This window comes from Lissotriton vulgaris, chromosome 1_1, assembly GCF_964263255.1.
Source record: "Lissotriton vulgaris chromosome 1_1, aLisVul1.2, whole genome shotgun sequence".
NCBI lineage: Eukaryota > Metazoa > Chordata > Amphibia > Caudata > Salamandridae > Lissotriton > Lissotriton vulgaris.
In genome coordinates this window covers 1673282265-1673294551 of record NC_141685.1, presented here as the reverse complement: position 1 = coordinate 1673294551, position 12287 = coordinate 1673282265, and the positions used below count along the sequence as shown (strand labels likewise).

The 12287-nt window shown below is 45.7% G+C and overlaps 1 protein-coding gene across 1 annotated transcript in view; it reads left to right on the top strand.

Annotated features, from left to right (window-relative positions):
- The window catches only part of LRGUK (leucine rich repeats and guanylate kinase domain containing), a 390949-nt gene that overhangs the window by 50211 nt on the left and 328451 nt on the right, over positions 1-12287 (top strand). The window lies entirely within an intron of this gene.

Genomic DNA, 12287 nt, shown 5'->3' with positions numbered 1-12287 from the left:
GTCCTGCTGGCTCTTCCACCCCCCACACCCTCACCTCTTCGTCCCCTGACTCGCAACACTCCCCGCCTGCTATTTACCACTTGCTCAAATTGGGGTGTAAATGGCTTCTGTGTAGGCCCGCGATTGGGACTGAGATGAGGAAAAGCACCTGCTATTCCCAGGCTGCCAAAATGTTAGTCTCCATTCTAGGGTCACTTGTAATGCCCAATATTTAGTACAGGAATACTGGCTGAAATCTGAAATGACAGCCCGTTGCTATCCCCGCACCAGATATCAGGAAGCTTGCAATGAAGACCATAGTGGGAAACCCAAGTTGAAAATGGAGGTCACTGCTGAGATGCGCCAGTGTTGCCCATATATGTCATTTGGACACTGTGCATGCTTGTGATGACACCTAAGTTCTTAACATTGTGGTGACTGCCAGGGAAGTCTGCTAGCTGGTGAGACATGGAGTGAGGTAGGTCCCGCAGTGCGAGCATGGCTCAAGGATTTTAAGTTGCACACACAGTTCCCAACAAAGAAAAGCTTCTAAAGAATTCTTTTAGTGTGCGTTTGTGGCAAACCCTTGCGATGTAAAGCTAACTGAACTTGCCAGGCAAGGATGACAGTCTGTGGCAGAGGTTGTCACATAGCGGGCCAGTGAGGTGGAACAGCTTAGGCATATTTAGTGGGTTTAAGGCTGAGCCATTGGCATGGCAGGCAAGTGGGTGTGGAGTAGAAGAAGTTTCATGCCAGTTATTGTGGGCTGGGGATGTCTCTGTAGCATGTCAAATAATTGGGGCTAGAGAAGAGTCAGTTCCATGCCTGATTGGCAGGGATGAGGCTGAGTCATGTCAGATAGTAGTGCAGTCATGTGCCATTATGGTGGAGCTGAAGCAGATCCAGGTCCTCCGGTTTGGAGAAAGTTGATGTGGAAAAGTTCATCACATGTGATGTAGCCATGGACTGAACCATGAATAAAAAACAATGGTTAACAGTGAACTGACATGTAACCAGAATATGGGAATAATGCACCTCTACAAGGAATCCTTCTCTTTGAAGATAATAACCCTTGCACACCGTTCGTACATTCTTCATGATAAGGTTAATATCTCATCCCCAAGTAATATTCAACTGGGACTTAATTGGATGTGCTCTAGATATCATATAGCATCGGAGAAGCTCAACCAAATAAGGGAGCTGTGAACTCCATAGAGGTAACTTAAAATTGTCTTTGAGAAGGCGCATACTTGGCCCCATACAACATAATTAATGCCATGTTTGCTTGAAACACCTCACCTAGGTAGGTGGCTATCTGGGTCCAATAGGTTATGCCAATGCGAAGGATTCCGTTTATTGCCACTTCTGCCTCAGTAGCATTGAATGCAGTATTGGGGTTCATGATTTGGACGCTGTAACATAGGGTTTAAATCATTACTTAAATTTCGTTTTGACTGCAGTAGATTCTTCTTTGGTGTCTTAAAAATACAAATTGTGGAGACTCATTTAAGGGGGATTGCTCAGCTCTGATTACTAATTCTCTGTCGGGGGCACGTTGGTGCATCACTAGAGACACAAGCTTTTTTTCCACATGTTTTGATTGTAGTCCCTTACCAATGTTTGTGTTGTTTTTTTGTACATGGGTTTCAGTGGCTTGCGGAGGACATATCAGTTATTCTTTCTTCCAGTGCCACTTGTTTCCTCGCCAATGTAATCCACTTTTCATAAACTGTTAGTAAAAGATTCTGAAACCAGAAACCTGAATTTCACCTTTATATCAGGAGTACGTAGGATGGGTATCTCTTCTACATCTTCAAAAATCCTGTGGCATGCCTCCAAATTAAACAGTTTTTAAAATGTATTTTCTTTAGTTGTTTATCTATCAAGCACTAGGTGCCACCCGCATGGATCTTGCCACTAGGGCGAGAAACAAAACAGACAAAGGGGTGAATGAGAATGGCAAAGACAGAAGAAAAAACTGGAGCCAACAGAACAGCCAAGTTTTCAACTTTTTATGGAATGTCATAAGGGTGAATAAGAATGGCAAAGACAGAAGAAAAAACTGGAATCAACAGAACAGTCAAGTTTTCAACTTTTTATGGAATGTCATGATGTGAGATGCCTGTCCCAGACCTTGGAGCAGTGGATTCCAAAGTTTGGAGCCTAAGACCCAGGAAGCTTGCTTATGCCATGTTCCCTCCTGTAGCACCGGGGAAGGAGTAGTGAAAGCGAGCCTGATCTAAGGGTTCTGGATAGAGCATGCACCGCCAGCCGCTGTGGGATTTTCTAGTGGAAGGGACAAAGAATTAGAAGGAAAAATGTAACGATTATTAACCGGCAGGTTACCCTGACACCAGGAAGTAGTGGAATAAATCACGAAGCTAAGGATAATTGACAGACTCGAAGTGAGTACATCCCAATGTTCATGTCAATATGAGTTCACAGACAAAAAGAGTATCGGACAAAGCTCCCTGAATCTTTGATTGAGTGTCCACTGACATAGATAAAAACAAAATGATGAAGTTTATTGTATTGAGAATTAAGAAAAAATTTCAATGGAACTCTTTAAGTTGCCTTGTGTAGAAGCCTGATTGATAAACGAGATCTGAGCAAATGGAGTTGAAAGTGTGGGGCACAAAGGTCTGTGCTGGCCTGCTGCTGTGCTCTTCGGATCGTTCGGAATTGACGTTGTGGAACATCTAAAGCTCTGCAGTGTTGTGAACGACCTTCAAAGTTGGAAACCGAAAGTAATGTAAGACGAGGGACCGGCGAGACTACAGTTAATATGCCGCGTGAATGCTTGCATTAGTTAGCCTTTTCTTTTCACCAGCAAGAACGGCCATACTGTGGGCCCTCGCTGCTGCTCTGGGTGTGCAGAGCACTGCCTGGCCTCACTAGACACCTCTTCCTGTCTGAAACCACTGCGAAAAGGAAACACAGCCTTATTAATAATAAGAAATAATAAAAAATAAATAAAAAATAAATAAATGTTGCAAATTGAAAAATGGGTATTTGCAGAAGTTAAAACATTTTTAGAACGTGAAGCGACATATTTTGGGGGAAAATGCGAATCTTATTTATAATGTTGACAACTCGATGGAAAGTGACAGTTAGAACATGAAGTGATAGTGCACATTTTCTGAAGTAATTTCTTCTGAATGTTTCCTGCTAAATATCTTATACTTGTTTATTTCGCGCAGTCGTAATAAAGTCCTATGTGGGAAAGTGAATAGGCGGTTAAAAAAAACTAGGTTACTGTTTGACGGGGGTGGAGGGTGGAAGCCTACTCAAGCAGCAACCACAATTCTGATCAGGGTGAGGCACAAGAAAACACCACATTTACCTGGGCTCAACCCTCTGGATCTTGGAATAGAGCAGTTAGGATTAATTTAGAGTATTTATGAAGCATTTCAAACAGTCATAAAATGAACAGACAACACAAAAAAATTCTTACACTGATTTAGTACAACAGAGTAACTTTTAATTAAAAAAACAAGACCAAAATGACAAAAATTCGATCAGTAGTACCAGAGTTATGCAATTTTAAAGAATTCAGTGAAAATGGCACCAAAATGCACAAAGTGCCAAGTGTGGATACCTTGTCGCGCCGGACCGGGATAAAAGTCATACGTTCTGGCCGACCACAATAGAGCGCTGGCCGGGTACAGGGACCCAATTAGGCCCACTGAACATGAGTACCTGAAATCCTGGTTTGCGGGACATTATAAGGTACTGCACCAAGGATGTTTTGCGCAGCTGAGGTGATGTGTTGATTCCAAAGAGCGGTAAAACTGCAATGAGAGGTCCTGCGTCGTCTTTGAGGATCCCGTTGATGAGGGCATGCAATTTGAAGTCCGGCATGGAGGATGCATCACGCAGTTGAGGCTGTGGGGCTGCCATGCAAAAACCTGTGTTGTCATCAAAGTTGCTATCAACAAGGTATTTGTGAAGCTAGGGAATGCGGTCGGTAAGCCTCGCATAGTCGACGGTTCGGATACGGGCTTCGGGGTGGGCAGAGGCGATGCATCAGTTCAGATGGGAATGCGTCAAACAGCAAATGCGATGCACCAGTTCTGCTGGATCCACAGACGGCCTGGCAGAGCACCTTCAGGCCCACTTCTAGGGGCCCGGGACTGGAATGGCACCACTTGGCAGGGTAGGGCTTGCAGGTGGCAGAGTCCAGGTGCTGGCTTCAAGGTTGTTGGACTCTTCTGTCCTTTAGGCTCTAGCCAGGAAGCCAGCCAACTAGTCCTTGGAGTCACTTTGAGGTCCTGGGTTCACCAGATGCAGGTCTTGACCATCAGCAGGCCAGGACAGCATGGCAGAAGTCCTTCAGAGCACCAGTCCAGCACAGAGGCAGTCCTTTCAGAAACACAGCAGTCCTTCTTCCTAGCACAGAAGCCACAGGTCCAGAAGTGTACTGAAGAGGTGTTGTCTTGGGTCCAATAGGTATACCTGGGCCTTCCTTTGCATTGGGAGAAGCTTCTAGATGTTACCCCTTGAAGTCCCCAGGCATCCTATCTTCCCTGTCCTGGCTCTGGTCTATCTAGAAGGTCTATGCAGCCCTGTGTGTGGAGGCAGGATGCAGCCTATTCAAGTGTAAATAGGGCTATATTCAGCTCCACCCTGCCATCCTGCCAGTGATGGCCCTTCCAGGCAGATCTAAGCTCTCTATTTTATGTGGCTGTCTAGAAGAACTTCAAAAAGGCCAATTGCTAACTACACCCAGTCACGTGACCCAGAGACAGGCTGCAGGCACTACATAGCCAAGGCAGGAAAATGCCTATATTCTCAAAGTGGCATTTTCAAAATTGCAATTTAAGATCGATCTTCACCCTGAGAGAGGATTTTTCATTACAATTCCAAACACACCAAACACAAACTGGTCACTTGCTCCCATTTAGAAATGATCATTTATTAGTTGTAATAAGGTAACTCCCATGTTAGACTATGAGAGAGTTAGGCCTCGCAGTTGTGAAAAACGAATTCAAGAGTTTTTCACTACCATGGCATGTAAAACTAAAAAGTCCCACTTTTTAAATACATTGCAGGCCTAAAAAAATCGCCCACTCGCAATTGCAAGTCAATCTATTCTTAGCACGTACTAGTTCCATCTGGTGAGTAGAGTTAGGCTGCAAAGGAACAGGTGTACTGTACATTCTGAAAGTGAAAGAGCAATAAAGATTCCATCAAATCTTGTTTTTATCTTGACACATTTTCTGCTTGTAAATGAGTTTTATTTTTCTCTCTCTTACTAGAGTTAGAGGTTTTTGTCAAGTGAGCTGCCTTAAGGGGTCAGTTATTTTTCTCCTACACATAACATTTAAATAAATAGTCTGTAAATTAATATTGCAAATATTTCAAAATATATCGGGAATTACAAAAGCAAATCTTTTTTGTAATTAAGAAGCATCATGCAAACAAAGAGTTAAATAGAAGCAAAACAAACCAGAACATTTTACTTGGTGATATGCAAATGACACATATTTGCAAAAACTCTATTTTCAAACATTATTGTTTGTTCAATATATAGTTTTATCAGTATAGCTGCATCAGTGGGAAACTTGGCAGCGATTCCAATGTAAATTTTGTTTATTACAAATGACAGTGTGCTACCACTTCATGCTTTAGTTATGTATTTTTTAAAAGTGATAGTTTTTAAACATGATTTGAGAAACATTCCTGCCCCCTCCCTTATGTAAATGCTATTAATGAACTAAGAGGCAAGTGAGGGGTCAGAGGTCATGCGTATCCTATATGTGGCTAGATTTGAATTGTATAGGGAAAGAAAGTTTAGTCTATTAAATTAAACAAACGTTTTTAAGTCGAGTTATTTATTGCTCTGAACTTTTGCAGGGGAAACAACACTCTTGAACAAGCGGATTGCTCCCAATGCATGTTGTCTACTGAAGCGTGACGCTTCGCCAGGCGCGCGCTTGACCTCACACCCCATCCCCAGTTCCCGCCCACTCGCTCGCTCCCCTGCCCGCTCATCCCCATCCAACTTGAAAGCCTCACAACCCATATGCTTGTTCCCTCCCACTCGCTCCCCTGCTCCCCCCGCCCTACCACCCCCATCCGGCTTGAAAGGAAGCCTCACACCACCATGCTTGTTCCCTCCCACTGGCTCGCTCCCCTGCTCTTATATTTTACGGCCAGTCCCTGGCCAGTTTACGTTTAAAGCTATTCCTTGTGACACTGCCCACATTCAAGGCACTAAGGCCCGGACCCTTTCCACCTTCCCAAGGACAGGCCCCTTCTCCCAATCACTTCCCGAAATGACAGTGACCCTGCTCGGTCACTGTCATAACATGAGTTACTTGCCCATTTCCTTCTTGTCAAGCTAGTCCCTGTGACCCTGCCCACTTGCACTGTACAAAGTCCCGTTTCTGGACCCTCTTCACTTCTCTAAACTCGGCCCTTGAGACCTCGCTCACATTCACTGTCCTAATGCCAGTCTCTGGACCATTCACATTCGTAAGGGCGGTCTTTGCTGACATTTAGTGGCCTCCTGCTCCCAAGGCATTCGTAGCTCTTGCTGAATTTCTTTATTTACCCCTTCCCACCCCAGTACCTCCCCCGTTGCCCCCCCTGCTTAGACAGTTTCCTAAAGTCTGCTCGCAAACTGCCTCCCTTCCCTTTCCTCCTCACGTCCACTGTCTCAGGTCTGTCTGTATTTTCCTCTTCACGTTTCAGTGCCTTAAGGCTGTCATTCTCTATTAAAAGACCGCCATTTGCGACCCTGCTGATAGAAGCTGTGCTAAGGCCGGTCCCTTCTACTGCCCTCTCCTCACCTCCTTGTCTTCTTGTGGCTGGAGTGTGACCCTGTCTCGCTATTTCCTCTTGCTGCTGTTCATTGTTTGTCTGTTCCCTTCCTCCCCCACCCCTTCCTGCTTATATTCACTGTCCTGAAGCCCGTCTCACTTTCTCTGTCTGTGGCTAAACCAGCTCACATTCACTGTCCTAAGCCCTTCTCACTTTCTGTCCCGTGGCTAGCCCAGCTCACATTCACAGTCCTGAAGCCCTTCTCACTTTCTCTGTCCCGCGGCTAGCCCAGCTCGCATTCACTGCCCTGAAGCCTGTCATACTTTCTCTGTCCCACGGCTAGCCCAGCTCACATTTACTGTCCTGAAGCCCGTCTCCGGTTCTCTTTGTCCCACCGCTAGCCCAGCTCACATTCACTGTCCTGAAGCCCTTCTCATTTTCTCTGTCTCGCGGCTAGCCCAGCTCACAGTCCCTGTCCTGAAGCCTGTCTCACTTTCTCTGTCCCGCGCTAGCCCAGCTCACATTCACTGTCCTAAAGCCCTTTTCACTTTCTATTTCCCTCGGCTAGCCCAGTTTACAGTCATTGTCCTGAAGCCGGTCTCACTTTCTCTGTCCCGCGGATAGCCCAGCTCACATTTACTGTCTTGAAGCCTGTCTCACTTTCTCTGTCCTGCAGCTAGCCCATCTCACATTCACTGTCCTGAAGATCGCCATCCCTGCTCCTGTTCACTGTCATAATCCTGGCCCACTGAAGCCTGGCTCTCATTGACTCTCAGCAGCTATTCCCTCATCACATTCACTGTGCTAAGACCAGGGACTGCAATATATAAATATATATGCACGTGGGCCATGGAGAAGGCCGCTCACAGCATGGAGGTGTTCATGGACGCTTGGTGGCTGGGATTCAGTGGGGTTGGTTGTTTTGTAGTACAATCTGTTCCAGATTCGCATTATTCCACTATCTATTGGTTCGGCTCAGACTTGCCACTCAAAAAAATCATCCAAAGTGCTCAGTGCCACACAACATAGCTACCGTTTTTGGATTCTATTGCACGTCAGTCAGGTAATTCGTTATTCGGTTTACACTAAAACCATAAAAGAGATATTTGCTATTGCAATTTTAAGATCCCATTCATCCATAAAAATGACGAAATATTCCAATAATTTATGTGAATCATTTACTGCACCTGCCATGAAAACAGTCATTCTTGTAAGGAAAATCGCAATGTGGTGTGAGCCAGTATGGCACATGTCCCTACCTTGGAATACTAAAAAAATATTCTACTGTATTTATTTTCAGAGTAAACAGAAATGGGGCGACAACGCAACCCTTAACACCTTAAGAGATCTGCCCCAAGCCACTGGCCAATCACACTCTCTCTCTTACACACTCTCTCTCTTACACACTCTCACACATTAATTCTCTATCTTACACACTCTCTCTCTTACACTCTCTCTCTCACACACACTCTCACACACTCTCTCTCTCACACACTCTCTCTCACACACTCTCTCACACACACTCTCTCACACACACACTCTCTCACACACCCTCTCTCTCACACAAACACTCTCTCACACACACACACTCTCTCACACACACTCACTCTCTCACACACACACACACACACTCACTCTCTCTCACACACACTCACTCTCTCTCACACACACACACTCACACTCTCACACACACTCACTCTCTCACACACACTCACTCTCTCACACACACTCACTCTTTTACACACACTCCCACTCTCTCTCACACACACTCTCACTCTCTCACACACACTCACGCTCTCACACACACACACACTCTCTCTCACACACACACACACTCTCTCACACACACACACTCTCTCACACACACACACTCTCTCTTACACACACTCACTCTCTCTCACACACACACACTCACTCTCTCTCACACACACACTCACTCTCTCACACACACACTCACTCCCTCACACACACACTCTCTCACACTCACTCTCACACACACACTCACTCTCACCCACACACACTCACTCTCACACACACCCTCTCACACACACACACACACACACACACACACTCACTCTTTCACACACACTCTCTCTCACACACACACTCTCTCACACACACACACACACTCTCTCTCACACACACACACACTCTCTCACACACACACACACTCTCTCACACACACACTCTCTCACTCTCTCACACACACACTCTCTCACTCTCTCACACAGACACTCTCTCTCTCACACACACTCTCTTTCACACACACACTCTCTCTCTCACACACACTCTCTCTCTCACACACACACACTCTCTCTCACACAAACACACTCTCTCTCTCCAAATCCACCTTTCAAATCCAACCCCCAAATCCACCCTCCAACTCCCCCCTCCAACTCCCCCCTCCAACTCCACCCTCCAACTCCACCCTCCAACTCCACCCTCCAACTCCACACTCCAACTCCACCCTCCAACTCCACACATTGTCAAAAAATAAAAGCATTAGCACTGTAAATGACAAAGCTATTCATTTCACAATTTTCAAAAATAACACATAAATAACAAATTTGTCATGTACAAAACAAATAACTCAAACTTTCCTAATGCGAGACCTATTGCATTGTAAATACTTGTTTGTACAGCCGACATCCTGAACTCGCACATTTGAAGGTGCTCTCATATGCGATAATGAAGAAAATGACGGCTCAATGAATTAAATTATTTGCCCACAATCACATCATTTGAAACCAGTTTATGGGTCAAGAGCATTACAAATAGGTTGAGTAGATTATTTAAGTCACCAGACCTGCAGGTCTAGTAACATTTTTATGATTTCTCAAGGCCTGCATTGCACCCTGCCCTCTTGGCTGTCCAGGGCCTACCATAGGGGTGACTTGCATGTATTAAGAAGGAAGGTTTGGGCCTGGCAAAAAGTTTATTTTGCCAGGTCGACATGGCAGTTTAAAACTATATTTCAAGTGCTACTTTTTTTTTAAAAACACATTTTAGTCCTTTTTCAATTAGTATAGAATACAAGTGTATCGCACTGCTGAAATGCAAAATTAAGTGATACATTTATACTTTTAGCAACGTATTATATGCGCAGCACGTGCGCTGTATTAACATGGATAACAAGATCACAAAATGGTAGCAACAAAGTAATAGTGAACTATCCTCAAACGCCTGACTTACCCCCGAAAGAATTGGGTGATGATAGTATAAGCAGAGTTACAATCAGTAGGGTGTATGTGGAGGCCGGTGTGTCACCTGGGGCATTAGAGTAGATGTGGCTGGCTCACCTAGTGGATACTTCTAGTTGGGTGACCCAGTACAAGAGAAGAGAGAAAAACCCTGTGAGGGCATCCGAGCCACACCACTGAACAAGTATTAGGTACTAGGTGTAGATCCACAAGGCACTAGCTATGTCACCCTCTGCCCCTGAGTTTTCCCCAGGAACCCATCAAGGGTGATGACCAGGTATGAATCTCACTTCCTCCCACTTATGCATCAGGCAACTGCGCACAGAATTTTTCAAGTAGTGCGTTCCAATCAAAGGAGATTGGTTTCTTATGCAGGCCCCTATATACTCCTCACGTCATAGCGCTTCACCTTCTGCTGAGCCCCAATGCAGTATGTCTTCCCTCCAGGGCTCTACTCTAGGAGCTTAGGAGGATTTACAATACTGCGTAAGTAATCTCCTGACCAGCAGCAGAGAGAAGCCAGCAAATCGCTGCAACACCTTAGCAGTTTTGGGTAATGGCGATAGCCCTAGTATGCAGGATTCCAGCATGACCCAGTGGTGCAAGCCCATCAGCTCCAATAATGCCTCTGATTCACCTGTCCAGTACCCAGTCAGAGAAGGGCAAAGACAAAGCGTGTGTATTGTTTCGGTATTCGGCATCCGACAACACGGGCACTCTAAGGTCCCTGCTGGGAACATTGCGTGAATTTTGTGTGGGGTTAAATATGTCCTGGGTAATATTGAAAATTGTATAAACTTGAATTGGGTATTCCAAAATACAGGACCATTCTCCGTTTGTGAGCTCCCTCAACAGGTCGGTTTCCCATTTGACTTTCAGGGCAGTGAGCGATATCATAAGTTGTTCCCTCAAGCCCCTGTAAAGCCATCTTATTAGGTTGCTCCCATGCCTGGGCACATTAGTGCCAATTTACCAGGGACTTACAAGAACATTAAATATGACTATTGGGTAAAGTCAAATTCTACAATCTTTTAAGGAGAGAGTACAAGCACTTTATCACTGGTTAGCAGTAGTAAAGTGTACAGAGTCCTCAAGCCAGCAAAAACATAGCCAACAAACAGGAGAGTTTAAGGCAAAACATTAGGGGGAAACCTATGCCAAGTATAGTACAGCTGAAAGGGAGGAGAACTAGCCAGACCCTTAGTAGTTCTCTACACTAAGGCGGAAAAACCTGGAGAGACCATCAGCATAGGTGTGGTCTGTTCCAGGTTGGTGTTTCACCTTAATGTCCAGTCCCTGTAAGGAGATGGACCCACCTCAATAGTTTGGGATTCTCACCCGTCATCTGTATTGGTAATCCGCGGCGTCTGTGGCCTGTCTGAACCCAGAAGTGAGCACCAACAGGAAGGGTCTCAGACCACTACAAAGGCTTCCCATTCTATTGAACTTCACCTCTTTTTCGGGGAAAGTAATCTCCTATTAGAGGATGGTCAGTATGCCATGCTCTGAGGCATCTGTCTGGACAATGGATTCCTTGGAGAAGTCAGGGGACTGGAGTGCAGGAACTATGCACATGACTTCTTTCAGGGTGTCCAGAGCGTTCTGGCATGTCTCCGCCCGGATCACCTGTCTGGGCAGCTCGGTCAAGGGAGCAGCAATTGTGCCATACCCCTTGACAAATCTCCAACAGTATCCAGTGAGGCCTAGGAAGGCTCACCTCTGTCTGGGTCTTGGGAGGTTCCCAACCCATAATGGTTTTAATCTTGGCCTGGACGGGCTTCACTGTGCCTCCTCCCACTTGGTATCCCAAGTAGGCCATTGAACCCTGCCCTATCTGGCACTTCCTGGCATCAATAGTCAGGCATACCCTCTGCCGATCCTGAAGCAATTCCCTGAGGTGATTTAAATGATCCTCCCAGGTGGAACAAAAAATCGCAATGTCTAGATAAGTGACACTGATGTTCTCCAATTCAGCGAGGACCTGATTGAACAACCTTGGACTTTGCCCGGAGTGCTCTTTGACTGCAAGGGCATAACCCAAACCTGGAAATGGCCTTCTGGGGTAGGGAACATGGACCTCTCATTGGCCCACTCATTGGCCTACTCAGTCAAGGTAATCTGCCAGTACCCATTTATCAAGTTGAACATGCTGAGAAATTTGGCAGCTCCCACCAAACTATGAGCTTATCAGCTCAGGGGATGGGGTGTGCATCAGTCTTGGTTATGGCATTGAGCCCCCAGTAATCCACGTAGAACCGAAGTTCTGGTGTACTACCTGGAGGGACAGCCTGGGGACCAACACCTCTGGGCTGGACCAAGGTCTGTTTGAGGGCTCAGTGACCC